This window comes from Leptonychotes weddellii, chromosome 5 (genome assembly GCF_054177405.1).
Source record: "Leptonychotes weddellii isolate Sample4059 chromosome 5, ASM5417740v2, whole genome shotgun sequence".
Taxonomy (NCBI): Eukaryota; Metazoa; Chordata; class Mammalia; order Carnivora; family Phocidae; genus Leptonychotes; species Leptonychotes weddellii.
In genome coordinates this window covers 85709999-85729644 of record NC_138373.1, presented here as the reverse complement: position 1 = coordinate 85729644, position 19646 = coordinate 85709999, and the positions used below count along the sequence as shown (strand labels likewise).

General features: G+C 36.6%; 1 protein-coding gene and 1 non-coding gene across 14 annotated transcripts in view; one reads left to right on the top strand and one right to left on the bottom strand.

The window, feature by feature from the left end:
• The window catches only part of SOX5 (SRY-box transcription factor 5), a 993366-nt gene that overhangs the window by 33350 nt on the left and 940370 nt on the right, over window positions 1-19646 (top strand). The gene's annotated exons all lie outside the window — the stretch shown is intronic.
• On the bottom strand, window positions 5764-5870 carry LOC115942526 (U6 spliceosomal RNA). Its single transcript, XR_004077151.1, has one exon. It is a non-coding gene; the product is annotated as a U6 spliceosomal RNA (small nuclear RNA).

Here is a 19646-nt window from a genome sequence, read left to right as displayed (position 1 = left end):
GAGAGAGAGAGAAAGCATGAGAGGGAACACAAACGGGGAGTGGGAGAGGGAGAAGCAGACTCCCCGCGGAGCAGGGAGCCCGATGCGGGACTCGATCCCGGGACTCCAGGATCATGACCTGAGCGGAAGGCAGACGCTTAACCAGCTGAGCCACCCAGGCTCCCGTGGGCAAATTTTTTAACTTGGAAGAGAGGTGTTGTATTTCAAAATAGTCAAAAGATATATCTGAGCCAAGTCTGGTTAATAAAACAGGCAGGTAGTCAAAAGGGGAGTGGGTGTGGAGGGCAGTACAAATTGTGGTGCTCAGGTAACAGATCTGTTTTCTTGGGTCCGTTGTTAATTGGAGGATGAGAAAAGTGTTAAGCTCCAAAAGTGTTTTAAGCAATGGTAGTAACAGGAAGATGAGTACCTAGTTTCTTAAGTTCAGTTACTTGAAGGACCATACTTACTTTCCTGTCAAGGTTTAAAATAGTTTTAAAATATGTTACATTATTTTATAGGTTATACTTTGCATAATCACAATGTATTTCAAGGCTTTTTGTGTTCATCTATTATAACAGACGTACAAAAATGTGTCCATTTTTATAGCTTGGTGTGTGCCTGCTCTTTCCAAATTATGAAAAAGGCAGTCTTTCAAAACCATTAATTCCGAGCTAAGATAAGGTGTTCAAATGGAAAAATAATATGTCTTTTTGGCTTTTTCAGATTATAATTTCAATATTTCCAGGGCCTAAATATTTTAAATGTAGATTTAATTTTTTTTCTGCTTAATATTGGTCAGAGGTTGCCTCAATTTTCATAACAATAAAATTTATTTCAGGGAGTTTCTGCATCTGAACTTATTTGTTGGCTCTTTAAGACCAGTCTGGCCACTTGTCGACTGGTGCAGTTGCTTGCAAATAGATCATTCTGTAGATTAACAGTAAGAAACATAGCCAGTTATATATACAAAGAGAATTTCATGACTAATATACATAGTAACAAATTTTTAAAAGACTATCATTTTGGAGACTTACTTAATAATAAAGTGATTATTCACCAGCTCATATCATTTTCATGTTAGAGGGATTTCAGGTATGCCTATGTCCAAATCCCTCACTTTCATACCCCCAAAGTTCCTCGGAATGCTCCATCATAAGGAATAATGTTAGAAGGGTTGATATAAGCAAAGTAGGTTCAACAAAGAATGTTGGATTAAGAGAAAATAGCTGAGTACTATTTTATCTTATTGCAGATAATTTGAAAACTCAAATTATTTAGGGAATTGCCATTTCTTGAGGATTAAGAAATAGAATAAATTTTCCTAGTGAGGTGACTACTGGGGAAAATTCAAATTAATGTATATACTAAAAATAAGGTTTGGATTAGTTTGAATTAGCTATCAGTTTCTTTAAATTTGAATTAAGTTTGATTTGGCTTTGTAAATAACCTTTGTTTCTGCCATGAGTTTACCACAGACAACTTTTTTGAGAGTACAATGGGATCTTAGCAGTTTTAATAGATTTTAGCAGTTTTCTTTATCTCAGTATTTCTATGTAAATTTCAATTACAGATTTTTTGGTTTAAATTTTAAGACATTACTCTTTAACCTACTCTGTACAATTGCATATTGCTATCACAGTCTCTAGTCCAGAGAAGAGAATCCACTTATTTAGCTAAGTTAGGAAGTTTATCCTTCCTCTATTTCTACCTTTCTCCTTTTGTCCTTCCTTCTTCCCTCTTTTCTGTTTTTCTTGTACTTTAAATCCCTAAATCAGCTCTTATTACATATTGGATATTGAGTGGAGAAGGGCAATAAAAATTGCCTTTCTAGGAAAGTTCTACGTATTATTCTTACAAGACTACTCCTAGTTCTTTTTTTTTTTTTTAAGATTTTATTTATTTATTTGAGAGAGAGAGAATGAGAGACAGAGAGCACGAGAGGGAGGAGGGTCAGAGGGAGAAGCAGACTCCCCGCCGAGCAGGGGGCCCGATGCGGGACTCGATCCCGGGACTCCAGGATCATGACCTGAGCCGAAGGCAGTCGCTTAACCGACTGAGCCACCCAGGCGCCCAAGACTACTCCTAGTTCTTAATGGCTTAAATATATGTTGTCCATTAGTCCTATAAGACACCCCACCTGGTTTTTTGTATTGCTGCTTCAAAAACAGCCTGGGAGGGAGAGAATCTAAAGCCATCATCTGGGTTTTTGTCTCAGGCCACTTAATTTCTCTGAATTTCCCTTTCTTCACCTGCAAAATGGGGTTTAACGCATAGGATTTTTGTGAGCATTAAAATGAGTCAGTTGCATGAACACATTTTGTAAACTATAACATTCCAGTAGATGTTAGTTGTTCCTTCCTTGATTTGGTGAAATACAGAGCAGCAGTGCAGCTAGACTTACAATTATTTTTATTGATGGGTTTATGATCTTTTTTATATGCTGTATACCTTTTGATAAAGTTCAAACTTTATCGTTTTCAGCTGGAATGGCACTAGTTCTGCAAGTTATAACCCCTGGGGGGAGAAAACCCACAAGGTCTGCTTTTGGGTTATATTCGTTTTGGTTGTTCTGCAGTTTGGAATAAGGTTTCTGACGGTACCTTTGAGTGTTGACAGTACCTCCTGTGACCTTTATACTTGAACTCTCCCAAGATTCTGCTCCTTGTTTTCTTTTTTTTTTTTTTCCTTGACTAATGTCAATATAAATTTTAGTTCAGGCCTAGGGGATAATGTGTATATTTTCTTTTTGTTAATAGGTATGTGGTATATAAATCGAGTATTTATAACTCATTATTTTGATAACATGCTACAGAAATCCCAGTAGCCGTGTTTAATATTTGTTTTAGGAAATTTGCCACTGCAGACAAATTTATTTTAGACTGACTTCTCTGAAGAACAGTGAATTAAATGGTGGGGAAAAAACCCAATGTGGTAAAGTAATGTGATATATTATCTGAGTTCATGGGAGCCATTTGTAATCTTTCTTTTCTCAGAGATTTTTTTTTAAATTCTCTCTGTATTTATTGCTTGTTTCTGTTCTCCATATAGCAGCTGGTCTCTAGACGTGGGCTTGTACCGATGAGTTATAATTCCAAGTGAAGTGATAGGGACAAGTATTTCTGGGTGTGGAACCTCCATTCTGACTTTATGCAAGTCACTTGGTCTCTTTTCTGCCCTCATTCTCTTTCTTTCCTAGTTTGTGAAGGAAGCAGTTACAACGCATTTTGCAAGATTGCTCAGAGGCCTAAATGAGATAATGTATGTGAGAGCTCAAACATTCTGTCATTGAAAAGTGGCATTCCAATACTAGCTATCAAAATACTGAGTATTTGCCTAGTAAAAAAAGACAAACTATAATGCCCAGCCTTTGAGGAGTGTTTTGCAGAATTTTTTTCAAGATTTTAAATTGGCCAGTCGAAATAGAATTTTAAAACTGGGACATCTTTAATTCTTACTCCAAACCCACTGGAGGAAATTGAGGGTCACCTAAATAAGTAGGAGAATTGGTCATAGAACCCAGATCTCCTGGCTCTCTGGCTGGGCTGTATCCTCCACTCTGAACATGGCTTGGTCCACCATTTGTCCTCCTTTGATATTAAGATATCTTTCAAATGAGAGTGATATAATAGCAGTAGCATTCACCCTTCTCTCAGAAATGAGGGACTCTAGAGAGGCATTTTCCTTTTGCTTTCTTTTTCCCCTTGTGGTTATTGACAAAGCTTGGGATCATGTTGAAACTTGTTGCAACCACCAGGAAACTCTTTCAACTTTTAATAGTTATCACCCTGATCCTAATTAACAAGTAGCAAGCATGATTATGCTCCAGTAAGTTGGAAAGACTTATCAGACTTTAATATTTAGATGAGGAAAAGACCTCCAGCCATGGAAAAAAAAATCCCTGTTGATATTTTCCATAAAAGGGGACGTACATTCAAAACCAGCAGAGCCAACTCTGCCACTTTGTGTAAATGCAATCCTGAGACGTGGCTAAGAAGAGAGCATGTTAGTCATGGCTTATATTAACACAGTGTCCTCTTGAATTCGTTGGCTTCCTTCTCATGAAAATGCTGCATAATGAGCCATAAGGAGGTTATTCTTTCTTTATATTTGCCCTGAAATAAAACAAAAATAATACAAATTATTAAACTTGCATTTAGGGAAGTGTGTGATGAGGATAGCTTTTTGTAAATGAATGTTTTGCTAGTGTCATCCATTTGAATCAAATAAGTAATGTGCCCTAAAGGAAAAGTAACTTTTAAAATCATATAAACTTAATTCACCATTTCTAAAATAATTGATACTTACACTTATTACAACTGGTAGTGATTCACTCACTCACTCTCTCAGAAAAATAGCTCTTTTTCTTAAGAAAGAAGTAGGACATTCAGCTCCCCTGAGAAACAAGTTGGTTAAGTGCTCATGTCTATGTTCCTCAAGCTGCTCCAAGGTGAAGAGTTGAACCTAGATGTTGACTATGGTCCGGGTTAATGTACTTATTTGCAGAATGTCAGAAAATTCCCATTATTTTCTTTAGGTTATATTTAGCAACATTTAAAGAGACAAAAATAATCTACAATAGAGAAAATGAAAAGAAAAACAGAAGTAGAGTCCTTATTACTGGTAGTGTTTTTGGTGGAATTTGAAAACAGAATTGTTGTCTCAGTGAAATAACTAGAGGTTAGTTCAGGTCATGTCCCAAAAGAGGTTATAACTAGTTTCAGAGTTCCTGTATATGGTTTCAGCAACAAATATAGCCCATAAGTTGGTCAGTGAGGTTCTTACTAGGTGCCATGCACTATTTTTGGCATTGGAGCTAAAGCAGTGAACAAACTAGACAGCCCTTGCCCTCAAGGAGCTTACAATCTAGTGAGCATGACAGAAAATAAACTATTAATAAAGAAATATGATACTTTATAAAGAATAAGAAGAAATAGCAGAGTATGATCAAGAGTAGTTCCCAGGATCTGCTTTGGTTGGGGTAATCAGGGAAGACGATGACATTTGAGTTGAAATCTGAATGATAAGAAGGAAGAATCTGTGTGATGATCCAGGAGAACAGGTTTCATGGGAGAAAGACTAACATTTGCTGGGGCCCAGTGGTGGAGGAGAGCCTGGCTTGCTGTGGCCGGGAGAACCCACTTCCCTTCTTTTTTTCTTACACTCATTACACTTGTCATGCCTCCTCTCCCATCCACAATCTCAGCTCATGGTCTTGCATCGCATTTCTTCTAGAAAGTTAAATGAACAAGAAGAGGATTCTCAAAACTTCTGTCACCATAGCTATGTACCCACTGGCGTATACTCTGCCTTCTCCTCTTTCCTGTGTATGCAGTGTCACTGGTCTTAGTAAAGGCTCACTCCTCCACCTGTGCACAACATCCTACAGTCTGTTTCCTCTGGCTGGCTCATACATTACTCCATCCATATCCTTTCTGTCTCCTGTGTCATCAGTTTTTTTCTTTATTTGGTCCATCTTCATCACTGTAATCTCTAAACATTGGCGTGCCCTAGGGCTTAATTCTTGGACCTCTTCTCATTTGTATCAAAACAAAAATCTTTGTTCATCCAGTCTAATGGCTCTAAATGTCCTATGTACACTGATGACTTCTAAATATATATTTGGACACCAAGCTCCTCTGAACTTTAAACTCCTATATCCAACTGCCTAGTTGACAAATGTCACTGAATGTTTAATAGGCAATTTTATATAATAGGTACAAAAATGAACTCCTGCTTTCCCCCTGCTTCTCCTACAGTCTTTTCTTTTCTTTCTTTTTTTTTTTAAATATGGAACGCTTCACAAATTTGCGTGTCATCCTTGCGCAGGGGCCATGCTAATCTTCTCTGTATCGTTCCAATTTTAGTGTATGTGCTGCTGAAGTGAGCACTCCTACAGTCTTTTCTATCTCAGTTATGGCAACTACATTCTTTCAGTTGTCCAGGAGAAATCCTTGAAATCATCCTTATGCTGTTCTTTCTTTAATATCCTAGTCTCTCAGGAATCTTGCCTTTTCTACCTTTAAAATATATCCAAATTCTGACTGCTTCTTACCACTTTTTTAGCTACCATTTGAGTTCAAGCTATCGTCATCTCTCATCTGGATTATTTCGGTAGCCTCCTAACTGGTGTCCCTGCTAACACCATTGCCCATCTCTAGCCAATTTTTAACAGACAGTCAGAGTGACCATTTAAAAATGTAGACAGATCATGTTTCTCCTCTGTTCAAAGCCTTCATGGTTCCATCTCTCTTATGAATCAATAGCCACGATATTACTGTGGCCTACAAGGCCGTCATATTTGTTATTGTCCTTCCTTTCGGACTTCCTAGCCTAATACCTTCTCTTTTGTTTAGTCTGGTCCATCCACACTTGATGCTTGTTCCTCAAATACTCCTCACACTCTCCCACCCTGCGCTTTGGCACTTGCTGCTCCTGCTGCATAAAATACTCTTCCTCCAGATACCTGCATGCCTTGCTGTCTCTCCTTCTGTAGGTCTTTACTCAAATGTATTTTCTTAGTGAGTCCTTCTCTGGCCACCCTACCTCAAAATTCAACAGCCTTTCCACCCCTCTTCAAGAACTCACTTACCTCCTCTCTTCCCTTTCTCAACTTCCTGGTTTGTTTTTCTTTGCAGCTCTAATTACCATTTTGAATTTACTATCCATTTTCTTAGTTTTCTTGCCTCCCTCAACTAGAAGGTAAGCTCACTGAGGAGAGAAATATTTGCATGTTCTGTTCATTGCTGTATGCCCAGTACTTCCAAGTGCTCAGTAAATAAAAATGTATGAATGAAGGATTGAATGTAAAAACATATGAACCAGAGAAAGATGAAGGTAGCAAAAGTTGTATAGTGATTTAATGAGATGGAATTTCATTTCTAGGGTTCTAGGATGCAATGCCATGTTTAATTTTCTGGCTCAGAATTGTTTCCTGGGCATAAAACCAGTTTAACTTTGAAAGAATAAAGATATTTTTAAAAGGAATAAAGATTTTTAGATCCTCACTTGGAAGTATAATGATCATGCAAATCCTACATACTCATACCTTATTTAAGGAAGTTAGGAAATACATAAATGAGCTATAGAACATTGCTGTATAGGATTGCAGAAGTTTTGTTTCCTAAATATTAATATAAATATCATGTTAAGGAAGTAAAACAATTTAAAGTAATGGTTTTTAAAAAAACTTACAGGTGTAAAAGAGAAGCATATGGTTGAACAGAGATTGCCAATGAAATTGACAGATGATTAACATTCATTAAAACTTTTAATTAACACCTTGGAAAATTCCATAAAATGATACTGTATGTAAATGACTATGTGTGATATCTTTGAGCATTCTCTTACCTGTTTTACAGAAGGGAAAAAATGGATCACAAAACTGCTTATGATACAATTTTCCCTAGCCCTGGGTTTGTTTTGAGTGTTACCTACTTGTGTCAATCATGCCAATTTGAGCTGCCAATATTCTAAATATATTTGGCTGAGATATAAGTGATTCTTTGTATATCCTGGAGGAAAGAAAAGCTATCTTTTAGTTTCTTATTCTTTCCTTTTCCCCAGCATTTTCTGATTAACTATGGGAGAATTTGAGCCTTAACATGGAGCTTTTCCAAGGTGATTTAAAATCAGGTTTGTTTAAAATCTGGTTAATAAAATTTGTGATCAGTAAGTCATATATAAAATAACGCTGAAGTTTGTGAGAAACTGATTTTCTGAGGGATTCAAGACACTGAATTGCACTTTGTTCTCTATTTGAAACTACATTTTCTCTTACTGTTTGTGATGAAATGGGAGTGGTTTTCTTTTTCTTTTTTTTAGATTTTATTTAACATAACATAATAAAAAAATAAAAAAATAAAAAAGTAAAGATTTTATTTATTTATTTGACAGAGAGAGACACAGCGAGAGAGGGAACACAAGCAGGGGGAGTGGGAGAGGGAGAAGCAGGCTTCCCGCTGAGCAGGGAGCCTGATGCTGGGCCTGATCCCGGGACCCTGAGATTATGACCTGAGCCGAAGGCAGACGCTCAATGACTGAGCCACCCAGGCGGCCCTGGGAGTGATTTTCTACTTGAAAATAGTAGTAGTTGGTGTCAATAAGATTTCCAGATGTTTGGGCACCTGGGTGGCTCAGTTGGTTAAGCGACTGCCTTCGGCTCAGGTCATGATCCTGGAGTCCCTGGATCGAGTCCCGCATCGGGCTCCCTGCTCGGCAGGGAGTCTGCTTTGCCCTCTGACCCTATCCCCTCTCATGTGTTCTCTCTCATTCTCTCTGTCTCAAATAAATAAATAAAATCTTTAAAAAAAAAAAAGATTTCCAGATGTTTGTAGAGGTATAGCTACTATACAATTGTCTTATTAATTTTTAAATTAATTTGAATTCTGATGCAAGGACAGCTTTTTAGTGTTTTGCTGAGAGAATTGTGGCACAAATATAAGCTTACCTGCCTATTGCTAATTTTTAAACCTTTAGGGGAGGGTGACAAAAAACATACAAATATGTTTTCTTTGACAGAAAACATTTGTTAATTGATAATATGTTTGGTCAGGGTTAAACATCCATTGGTGGTCCAGAGTCATCATTAAGGATATGAATTATTGTTCCAAGCTGTCATCTCTTGAGACCCAAGGACTGCCTAGGGTATATGACTCTCTTTTTTTCTGTCTGCTTGTAGTAATTGCATTAAACTTCCTCTGCTTCTCTCTTTTGATACTTTCTCCACCTTCCCACTTCCCCTATCTTATCGTCTCTCTGCCTTTCTCCACCGAGTTTTCCGTGCTTCTGAGCTTAGTGCCTGTTGACTTGGCCATTAGATCCACACTCAGCAAGTGATGGCCCCCCTCGTTTTATTTTATTTTTTAAATTTATTTATTTATTTTAGAGAGAATGAGAGAGAATGTGGGTGGGGTTGGGGGGGGAGATGGAGAGGGAGAGAGAATCTCAAGCAGACTCCCTGCTGAGCATGGAGCCCAGTGCAGGACTCTATCTCAGGACACTGAGATCATGACCTGAGCCGAATTAAAAGTAGGACGCTTAACTGACTGAGCCACCCAGGCACCCCTGATGGCCCTCCTCTTATGAGCTGCATGGTCATGTAGAGTTATGAATGGTTTTTGGTCTTTTTGGAGATTTCTGTTTTTAAATGCTATTCATTTTATTAATTAGCTGCTCAAGATGTTTCCTCTTTGGTAGAAAGGCAGCAAGACATGGGGGGCTAGAACTGGGTGTCACAGCCATTTCAGATGGCTGAGGTTTGGAAAACACTTGATATATAACTGAGGCATTATTATAATTTAAATTACTAAGTATGATTTTAAAGGATCAGTTATAATATGCCTGCTTTTGAAAGCTAATGTGTATTTTAGGTTCAGTATTTAAATTCCTTAGAATAAGTTTTTATTTTCTTGTTTATTGTTTAGTAAGTATTAAGATTTTAAATCATTCTACAGATTAATTTAAGGAGTTAGCACATTGCAAGTAAATATAAAAGCTTTAAAGATACAAAAGAACAAATTTATATTATTATTTTTATCTTTTCTAGTGTTAGAAGCCTAAATGTTTTGAAGCTGAAACATAAAGAATGGAGGAAGAAACAAAAAAATTGTACTGAAAATACCAATTAAGCATGAATGTTGCCTGATTTATAATTCCTTGTACAGAGATTATAAAGAAGAAATATAGCTCACGAAGGATGAGATGCTCTAAAATTGTAATTCTGACTATATAATTGAGAATAATCCTGCTGAGAAAGAAAAGAAGTTAAATAAAAGTGTAACTATATCTGGAACTCTTTGATAAACACAGAATTTAAAGGGGTAAGTATCAAAGATAGAAGGGTACAAAGCGAGGGCCTATTAAGAAAAGCATGAACTTGAGGAGAGTTAATGATCATGGGCATTTATTCATTCTACAGACATTTATTGGGAACCTTTTCTATGCCACATTATCTTGTTTGCACTGTGAGTACTAAAATATAATAAGATCTTTGCTCTCAAAAATCTACTGTGATAACACTGGACTATAATATTAATAATTGACACAGCAGAGGAAGAACTCCTCTTGTTTTGTTTCCAAACTGGAAGGTTGAGGTTTCAGCATACTTAAGAGGAAATGAAAGCCTATGCTGGAATAAAGAATAGAATAAGGGGTGCCTGAGTAGCTCAGTCAGTTAAGTGTCCGATTCTTGGTTTCGGCTCAGGTCATGATCTCAGGGTTGTGAGATTGAACCCCACATCTGGCTCTGCACTCAATGGGGGGTCTGCTTGATGATTCTCTCCCTCTGCTGCCCCCCTCAAATAAATAAATAAATCTTAAAAAAAGAGAATAGAATAACAACTTCTTACAATGAATTCAAATCTCCAGTCCAAGATGAATGTATATTTGAACTTACAGAAGAACTTGCTTATATAGTCGTGAAAAAAAAATGTTGGGTAATGGGTAAATGAGAGCATGAGATATTTAGGTAGATTTTTGGTAGGAAGAACAACTGAACTCATAGATAATTGCTTAATGGATTAGTGTTATTGGGATATGGACACTGACCTTGCCCTTGTCTTTATTGACAACTTCATTAAAAGTGTGCTCACCAGATCTTTAGGTGACAAATATCTTGAAGTGGTAACTTACATATTTGATCAAATAATCAGGATTCAACGTACAGATAAATGTAAAAGTAGTATGTAAGGCTAAAATGATACTCTTGAGAGTGGTTCCTTGGAAAAAAAGAATATAGATTTAAATGGTTAATAAGCCAGTGGTTTGATGGTGGTATTGAAAGAAGTCATTGGCTAATTGTTGCAAGGCCCTACTGATAAACTTGAGGAGAATCAGAGGCCCACGTAGGGACATCGCAACTGTCTTCAAATATTTGAAGATCTGGCATATGGGAGAGATAGTAGATTGCCCTTATGTTGCTCTCAAAGAAATACCAACAATTAAATGAAAATCATATTAGCACCATGAAATGGAAAGCCTCCAAAAAACTAGAGTTGCCCAACAATGGAGAGGACTGCCTTATAAAGTAGTGAAAAAGTCTTATTATAGAGAAAGAGGTGGACCATTTATGTTAGGATAAGAATTGTGTTAGAAAATCTCTAAGGTTTCCTATCTTTAAAATTGTATAGTTCTGTAGTTTCACAAACTTATCATGACAATTTGAGAAGATAAGAGGAATTTATTTCCTCCAGGGGAAATATGCATGTGAGTGGGGCATTTTTTTTTTAAACGGATGAAACTCAGTGGCAATCCTGAAAACTATAATTAAAGTCAGAATAGGGAGTAGCTATAGCATTTTCCCTCAAACATTTCTGTGCTGTTCCCAGATATATACAAAAGTATGTAAAGAAACATAATGGTCTGAATTTGACCCCTAGTTTGTCAGAGAGGAAAGGCATAGGCATATATTGGAGATCCCTTTAATTATTCCCAAGTATTCTGCTTCTCCTTTGATTAGAAGAAATGCATGCCAGGTTACAAACAAGAGATTTCATTTGGGAAAGCAACAACCCTTGCCTTTGTATTGAGTTAAATATGGAGATTTCATTCGGAGGGGTGGACGAACCATGAGAGACGATGGACTCTGAAAAACAAACTGAGGGTTCTAGAGGGGAGGGGGGTGGGAGGATGGGTTGGCCTGGTGGTTGGTATTGAGGAGGGCACGTTCTGCATGGAGCACTGGGTGTTATGCACAAACAATGAATCATGGAACACTTCATCTAGAACTAATGATGTAATGTATGGGGATTAACATAAGAATAAAAAAAATATGGAGATTTCATCTGTAAGAAGAAACCATATTGGATTCCTAAGTACTTAAGAAAATACCTAAACACCACTTTGAATGTTCCTCAAACCTCATTAGGCCTACTTGATTGTTTTTTTTTTTTTTTTTCTATCAAGTTAACACAAAAGACTCTGGGTGGATTATAGAGTCCTTGTTTGAACAGATTCTACTTGAATTTACACATAACTCTATATACCTGCGATCCTGGATGTGGAAAAGACCTGAAAAATAACTTGATAAGAAGTTCCTTATGTTATAGATGCAGAAATTGAGTTCTAGAGTGAGTGCTCAAGGCAATTTTATTTGGTTAGAAACAAAGTTAAAATTAGAACCCAACACTTATGACTTCCAGTGAATTCACATCTCTTTCTGTTGTACCATTCTCTCTACCTCTTCTTTTAAGCTATGCTGCAGATATTCAGTGTGTCAAGATACAGAAGGAAAAAAAAAAGGAGCATATATCCACATTGTCTTCATTAAGTTAAAGGTGTTATATTTAAGTCTTAAGTATTTTTCAGTTTTATTAAACTTTGATCTCTGGAAATAAAGTAAGAGTCAGTTGTTAAACTTCTGGTGAAAACGGGAGGGATGGAAGTAGGATTTTGTGGTTAATTTCAAAAAGGATTTAGAGCTTATGACAGTCTTAGCAACTTTCCTAAATTATGTAGATTACTACTCCAGTAGTAGAGAGATCAAGTATCAGTATTTTAGGACAGCTTTTAAACTGGGAAAATCTAAGACATCTGAACAGAGTATCACTTTACTAGAGTTGATTCAAGTTTCTGAACTTCTGGCGGAGAGGAAGGTCAGCGTGCTTGAATACTTTGCTACAAAGTTTTCAAGAGTTAAAAATCTTTTTTGTTATGATTCTTTGTTTTTTTCTCCCTTGTGATTGGAATATAGATTTAAGTAGTGGTACTTCGTTGTTTCAAGCAATAACCAACTCAATACTGGATTTAATCATGATAATGGATAGTCATTTAAAATGTATTGCAGTGATAATTTCAATGTGTTTTTTATTGAGCAAATTCATAAATGTCTATCTGACTCACTAAAATTTATGATAAAAATCAGAGGTGATCCATAAATGTTTATTGAATTGATTCCATTGAGATTTTGAAAAATGAACTCAAATGTTATATTTAGAAATAAATCAATGCAATTTGAAGTGACTAAATGTTTTTTGACAGCTCCTGATCAGTAATTTCTAGGTTCATGCCATATAAATTGACATAGAGATTTCACATAATCATGGAACCTTTGGTATGTGGAGAAAGAGGTATGACTAGGTTAAGTGGGAGGTGAATAGATTATCAAAAAACAGTTAATTTAGAAAATTAAAAATTATATGAATTTAAAAATAAATTCAGATATTTGAAAGCAAAAGTCAAAAGAGAAATAATTGTTCTGGTTCATGTGACTTCAGGGAGGAGGACAAAGAGCAAAGGGAGGGGGGTGGTGTAGAGATTTTTTTGCAGTAAAGTAGTTATAGTAATTTATTGCATGTCTTCTGTATACCCAGCCTATTCCAATAAAGTATAAGTCACATTCCCTCGTCCTACAGAATTTGCTTTCTTTGGGAGTGGAGACGTGGAGACAAGGCAAGACGCTCACATACGAAGCAATTTGTTATAACTGCCTAAGATTTGTGTGATTGTGAAAATAAGTGGAGTGCACTCTAAAGATTATCCTTTCTTGGCTTCTCTTCTTTCATTTCCTTTTCCAGCCAGGAACACTTAGTTGCTGTTCAGCATGAGTACTCATATCCTGGGACTGACTCCTGATCCAGATTCATGTGTGTAAGAAATTCTTGCTGGGGCCAGATCCTCGCCTCAAGAACATGCTAGTACCTCACATGGGTTCTTTCTCCACAGATCTTCTACCTTTTGATTTAGATTCCCTGATTTTAATCCTGTTTGATCATCAGAATCACCTGTAGAATTTTAACGTTCAGGCACTGTCAGAATCTCTGGGGCTATTTAACATTCAGGCACTGTCAGAATCTCTGGGGCTATTACCCAGGCCAGTGTATTTTTAAAAGATGCATACATGTGTTTCTGATAACTTTTAACTATCCAACTTCTGTTGCCAGTGATCTGCATCCCATTTACTTATCTACCTGGTCTTCCTGCCTGGTTTTTCTCTTCCTGCCTATATAATGACCCCTCCAAAGGGTGTTTAATTTGATTTGTCTTAATCAACATTTGGAGACATAACTCTTTTAAGATCATTAAAAATTTGAAAATTGGAACCAGTTGATTGAATTGTAGAGAACCAGATCCAGTTAAAAATCTCTGTCATATGGGGGCACCTGGGTGGCTTAGTCAGTTAAAGCATCTGACTCTTGGTCTCAGCTCAGGTCATCTCTATCATATGCATAGTCTCTGTTCTGGGCAGTGAATATATATTTATCCACTTTATCATCAATGTGTGGAATATCCTATTTTTTTTTTGTATTTTTATTCTGTGTTCTGTAGTTGCTTCCAAAACACACTGTGCTCACCTGTGTGTTGATTGTTGATAGCAAGATGAACAAATGTCTATTTTGAGCTTGAAAATGCACTTGTTTTCTGTAGCTACCCGATTGCGAGAGTAATTTGAGAAAGGTGATTCCAGTCTATTTGAATAATTTTTCTAATGTAGTAAACATAACTTCTTATTCAGATGACAACTCTCTTCTTATTTATTCTTAAAATGGTTTGTGAAGCCATTAATATAGATTAAGTGAAAAGAAATCAGATCATTTTTTACTAAATTTTGTGGTCGATATTCTCAATGTCTAACAATAAAATATGATTGGGAATGTCAGATTCATTGTCTGGGTTTTATGACTGTAAATGGATTTCTGGTTCCAACATTAAAGTACAATCTGTTTGACATGATTTACATATTTAGTGTAGATAAGACAAAGTTAACGGATTTGCTTCAGTAACATGAGCTAATTTTCTAGTTATTTGCTGGGCCAAGAGCATGACAACCATATAGAAGTGCGGATCAAATAAAAGCGAGGGCCTCTTTATAGCTTGCTGACAAGAGGCCAGCACATTCCACAAGTGCTGGGTCTGGTTCATCTATCTAACTTCCCAGAGGTTAGGAGGTCCAGTATTATGTGCTCCCATGATTCTTACTGGGCTAATGGCATTTTGGTCATCACTATTAATTAGTTTTTATCCCCAAAGAGAATTTTAGGAACTTATCTATTAGTATTTCTTATGTTTGTGAAATATTGGCATAAATAAATTCTGGCCCTGACATATCTCATCTGTCATCTTTTATTTGTTGCCATAAATGTCATGGTCATTTTTATGTTCATATAAGGTCCATCACTTTCACCCTGAAGCAGTTTAGAGACCACTTATAGAAAAAAAAAAAAAAGGTGGGAGAGGAAATGAGGATGAAGCAAAGCACAGAGAGTGAGTAGAGCAGAAGTCCAGCATAAAATGTAATGGATCTCAAAGTGGTTACTTGGCTTTTACTATCTTCGGAACACTTTAAACCAAAGGATTTGCTTTTGTAGAATTTTAGAATTGAATGTAACCTTAGAGATAATATAGTTCATAGGCTTCATTTTAAAAATAAGGAAAGAATAGAAAGGTTAAATGACATGGTCATGGTCACACAGATAGTGGTATTGTCTACTGACTGGCCATCATGCTGCTACTTATCTTTATTTTTAGGATGAGAAAGTAGGTCATTCGCCTCAGAGATTCAGGAAGGCTAAGATCATCGGTACCTCGATTTGGCCCAGTGAATGGACAATTTGTTTTTGTGGCTGTGTGGTCTCTGTCCTCCTTCTCAACTGCGCCTTATTATTTACTTCCTTCAGGGGACCTCTTTATGCTTTCACGCTTTAGCACTGAGCCTCCAGAGTTCTGCCCTGAGCTCACTGATCTGTGCACTCTTCATGCTCTCCTTAGGCAATCTTATATATGATTTATTTAGTACTTATTAAGAGCACCACACCATGCTAGATACTGGACTAGATACTGGGTAGTGACAGAACAACACCTGGATCATGGAGTAGAATGTTCTTGTCCATTCTTAGGGTTTTAGCTGCTGTCTATATTCTGAAGATTCTTGAATGAATAGCTCTGGTTGTGACTGATGCCCTGAGCTGTACATGTGTAACTAGCTCAGATGTCCCACACAAACCTCAAATTTGACATACTTAACATGAACTTAATCATTTCCTCTCTCCCCCTTTTTTCTGAATATACTTTTCCTCCTGAATTCCATATCTCAACATCAAAGTCACTTAGCTACTCCTTCAGAAAGTTGAAAGTCACCTTTTGATTCTTGTTCTTTCCCTTCCAATGGGTAATTCGTGACCCCTCTATCTTACTCCCACTCTCTTTTGGATTTTTTTTTTTTAAAGATTTTATTTATTTGAGAGAGAGAATGAGAAAGAGAGAGAGAGCATGAGAGGGGGAGGGTCAGAGGGAGAAGCAGACTCCCTGCCGAGCAGGGAGCCCGATGCGGGACTCGATCCTGGGACTCCAGGATCATGACCTGAGCCGAAGGCAGTCACTTAACCAACTGAGCCACCCAGGCGCCCACTCCCACTCTCTTTTAATCCTTTGTTATCCCTTGTCTTTTTTTGCAGCAGGCTCCTGACTGGACTTCATTTCTTCAAGCTTGCTTTCCTGAAATCCACTCTACACTGGGCTGTTGGAGTGATGGTTTAGACTAGAGTGTAATCTAACCACATCAATCTCTGCTTAAAACCATTGCTTGGTTGCCCATATTCTACAGGGTAAAGCCCAAGCTCCATAGCATGGCACTCAAGGTTATCTGTTACCTGACTCTACCTTGTGCTGCTGTTTCTTGAGTCATGTTGTTTCTTGAGTCAGAGCTTGCTTATGCCATTTTCTCTGCTTGGTCAACAATACTCCAACTCATGCCTCCCTGCATTTGTCATTTGGTTAAACTTAAAAAATGTATTATAAAAAATTTCAAATAATCACAAAAGGAAAGGTAAAAGTACAAAGAATTCCTGTATTCAACATTGGTTGTTTAATTTATTCCTCCCCACCCCTTTTTTTTTAATTTGCAGAAGTATTTAAATGCAAATCCAAGATACCATACAATTTTACCCCTACTTCAATAAGCATCTTCAAAAGTATGAACATATCCTATATAACAACAGTGTCATTATCAAACTAACAAAACTGGTAGTAATTCCCTTGGAATCATCTAATTCCCTGTGCATAATAAAAATTTCCAAGTTGTTGCAAAAAATATTTTTACAATTAGATTGTTTGAATGATGATCCAAATAAATACCACATATTAAATTTGGTTAAGTCTCTAATTCTTTTTTAATCGAAAACAGTTCCCACTCCTCCCTCTTATTAATGCTATTTTCTTGCAGAATCCAGGTCAGTTGTCAAATAGAATGTTCCAGAGTCTATATTTATTTATTTTTCTTCTGTGGTGTTACTTAACTGGTTTCTATATCCACTGTAGAACTATATCCAACTGTTTCTATACTCAAGATAGGAAATATTTACTATACATGGAAATTAGTTGCAGTGGCTTGATTAGATTCAATTTCCATTATCTATCTGCCTGCCTATCTCTCTATCATCTCTCTATCTTTCTGTCTTTTAGTGTGTTAAGATGGATCAGTGAGTTCAAGTGGTGACAGCCTCATCCCTCCCTTATAAAATTCACCATCAATCATTGTGCAACTAATGGTTTAATCCACTGATGATTACTGCCTGAATCAATTATTTCATTAAGGGTTGAAAAATATTAATTGTATAATTCTGTAATTTCTTTCACATGTACTGGCTGGGACTCTTCTCTAAAGAGGAATTTTACTTCATCACCAAGAGCATTTGGTTGCTCTGAAATACAGATTGTGTAGGAGAGGATGGAAAAAAATACTAGTTTTTTCACTTTGATTATCTGGCTAAATTTTAATCATCCTTCAAGGCTCAGCTTATGGGATTGCGTCTGTGGGAAGTCATTGTTAATCATTCAGAGCTAAAGTAAATGTTACTTTTCCTTTCCGTGAAATTCCATGCTTACCTCTGCCCTTAGCTTTCTCATGTTGTATTGAAAGTATCATACTTTTTACCTGGAAATTCATTTCACTGTAGATGATTTGCCTAAAGCAATGCTACTAAACTCAGTTTTGTAGAATAAAAACTACCCAAATAATTTTTTCAAAATCATTATTGCCTCTCATTTTTCTCTGAGGCAGTTTTTTAAATTGAAGTATAGTTGACATACAAGTTACATTAGTTTCAGGTGTACAACATAGCAATTTGACAAGTCTATACATTATGCTCACCACAAAGTGTAGTTACCACCTGTCACCATACAACACTATTATGGTATTATTGTCTACATTCCCTATGTTATATACCTTTTATCTCCATGATGTATTTGTTTCATAACTTGAAGCCTGTATCTCCCATTCGCCTTCACCCTCTTGCTCATACCTCCACCCTACTCCCCTCTGGCACACCAGTTTGTCCTCTGTATTTATGGGTCTGTTTCTGCTTTTTTTTTTGGTCATTTTTTTGTTCACTTGTTTTGTTTTTTAGATTCCACATATGAGTGAGTCATATGGTATTTGTCTTTCTCTGTTTAATTTATTTCACTTAGGGTAATACCCTCTAGGTCCATCCATGTTGTCACAAATGGCAAGATACTCTGTTTTATGGCTGAGTAATATTCTATACACACACACACACATACACACACACACACATCTTCCTTCATCTATCAATGGACACTTAGGTTGCTTTCGTATCTTGGCTATTGTAAATAATGCTTCAATAAACATAGGAGTGCATATATCTTTCTGAATTAGTGGGGTTTTTTTTGTTTGTTTGTTTGTTTTGGGTAAATACCCAGTAGTAAAATTACTGGATTATATAGTATTTCTATTTCTAATTTTTTGAGGAACTTCCATACTGTTTTCCACAGTGGTTGCACCAATTTACATTCTCACCAACAGTGCGTGAAGGTTCCCTTTTCTCCACATCCTTGCCAACACTTGTTATTTATTGTCTTTTTGATACTAGCCATTCTGACAGGTGTGAGGTGGTATCTCATTGTGGTTTTGATTTGCATTTCCCTGATGATGAGGGATGCTGAGTATCTTCTTCATGTGTCTGTTGGCTATCTGTATGTGTTCTTTGGAAAAATGTCTATTCAGGTCCTCTGCCCATTTTTAAATTGGATTATTATTCTTATTATTCTTATTATAATCCAAGTTGTATCAGTTCTTTATATATTTTGGATATTTACCTCTTACCAGATGCATCATTGCAAATATCTTTTCTCATCAGCAGGTTGCATTTTTATTTTGTTGATGGTTTCCTTTGCTGTGCAAAAGCTTTTCATTTTGGTATAGTCCCAATAGTTTATATTTTTGCCTTTGTTTCCTTTGCCCGAGGAGACTTATTTAGAAAAATGTTGCTAAGGCTGATTCAAAGGGATTCTGCCTATGTTCTCTTCTAGGAGTTCATGGTTTGAGGTCTGGCATAGATCCTTAATACATTTTGAGGTGTTTTTTTTTTTTTTGTATAACTTAAGTGGTTCAGTTTCATTCTTTTGCATGTGTTGTACAGTTTTCTCACACCATTTAGTGAAGAGACCATCTTTTCCCCATTGTATAGTCTTGCCTCCTTTGTGATAGATTAATTGGCCATATAATTGTGGGTTTACTTCTGGGCTCTCTATTCTGTTCCATTTATCTCTGTATCTGTTTTTGTGCCAGCACCGTACCATTTTGATTACTGTAGTTTTGTAGTGTATCTCAAAATTTGGGATTGTGATACCTTCAGCTTTGTTCTTTCTCAAGATTGCTTTGGCTATTTGGGGTCTTTTGTGGCTCCATACAAATATTAGTATTATTTGTTCTA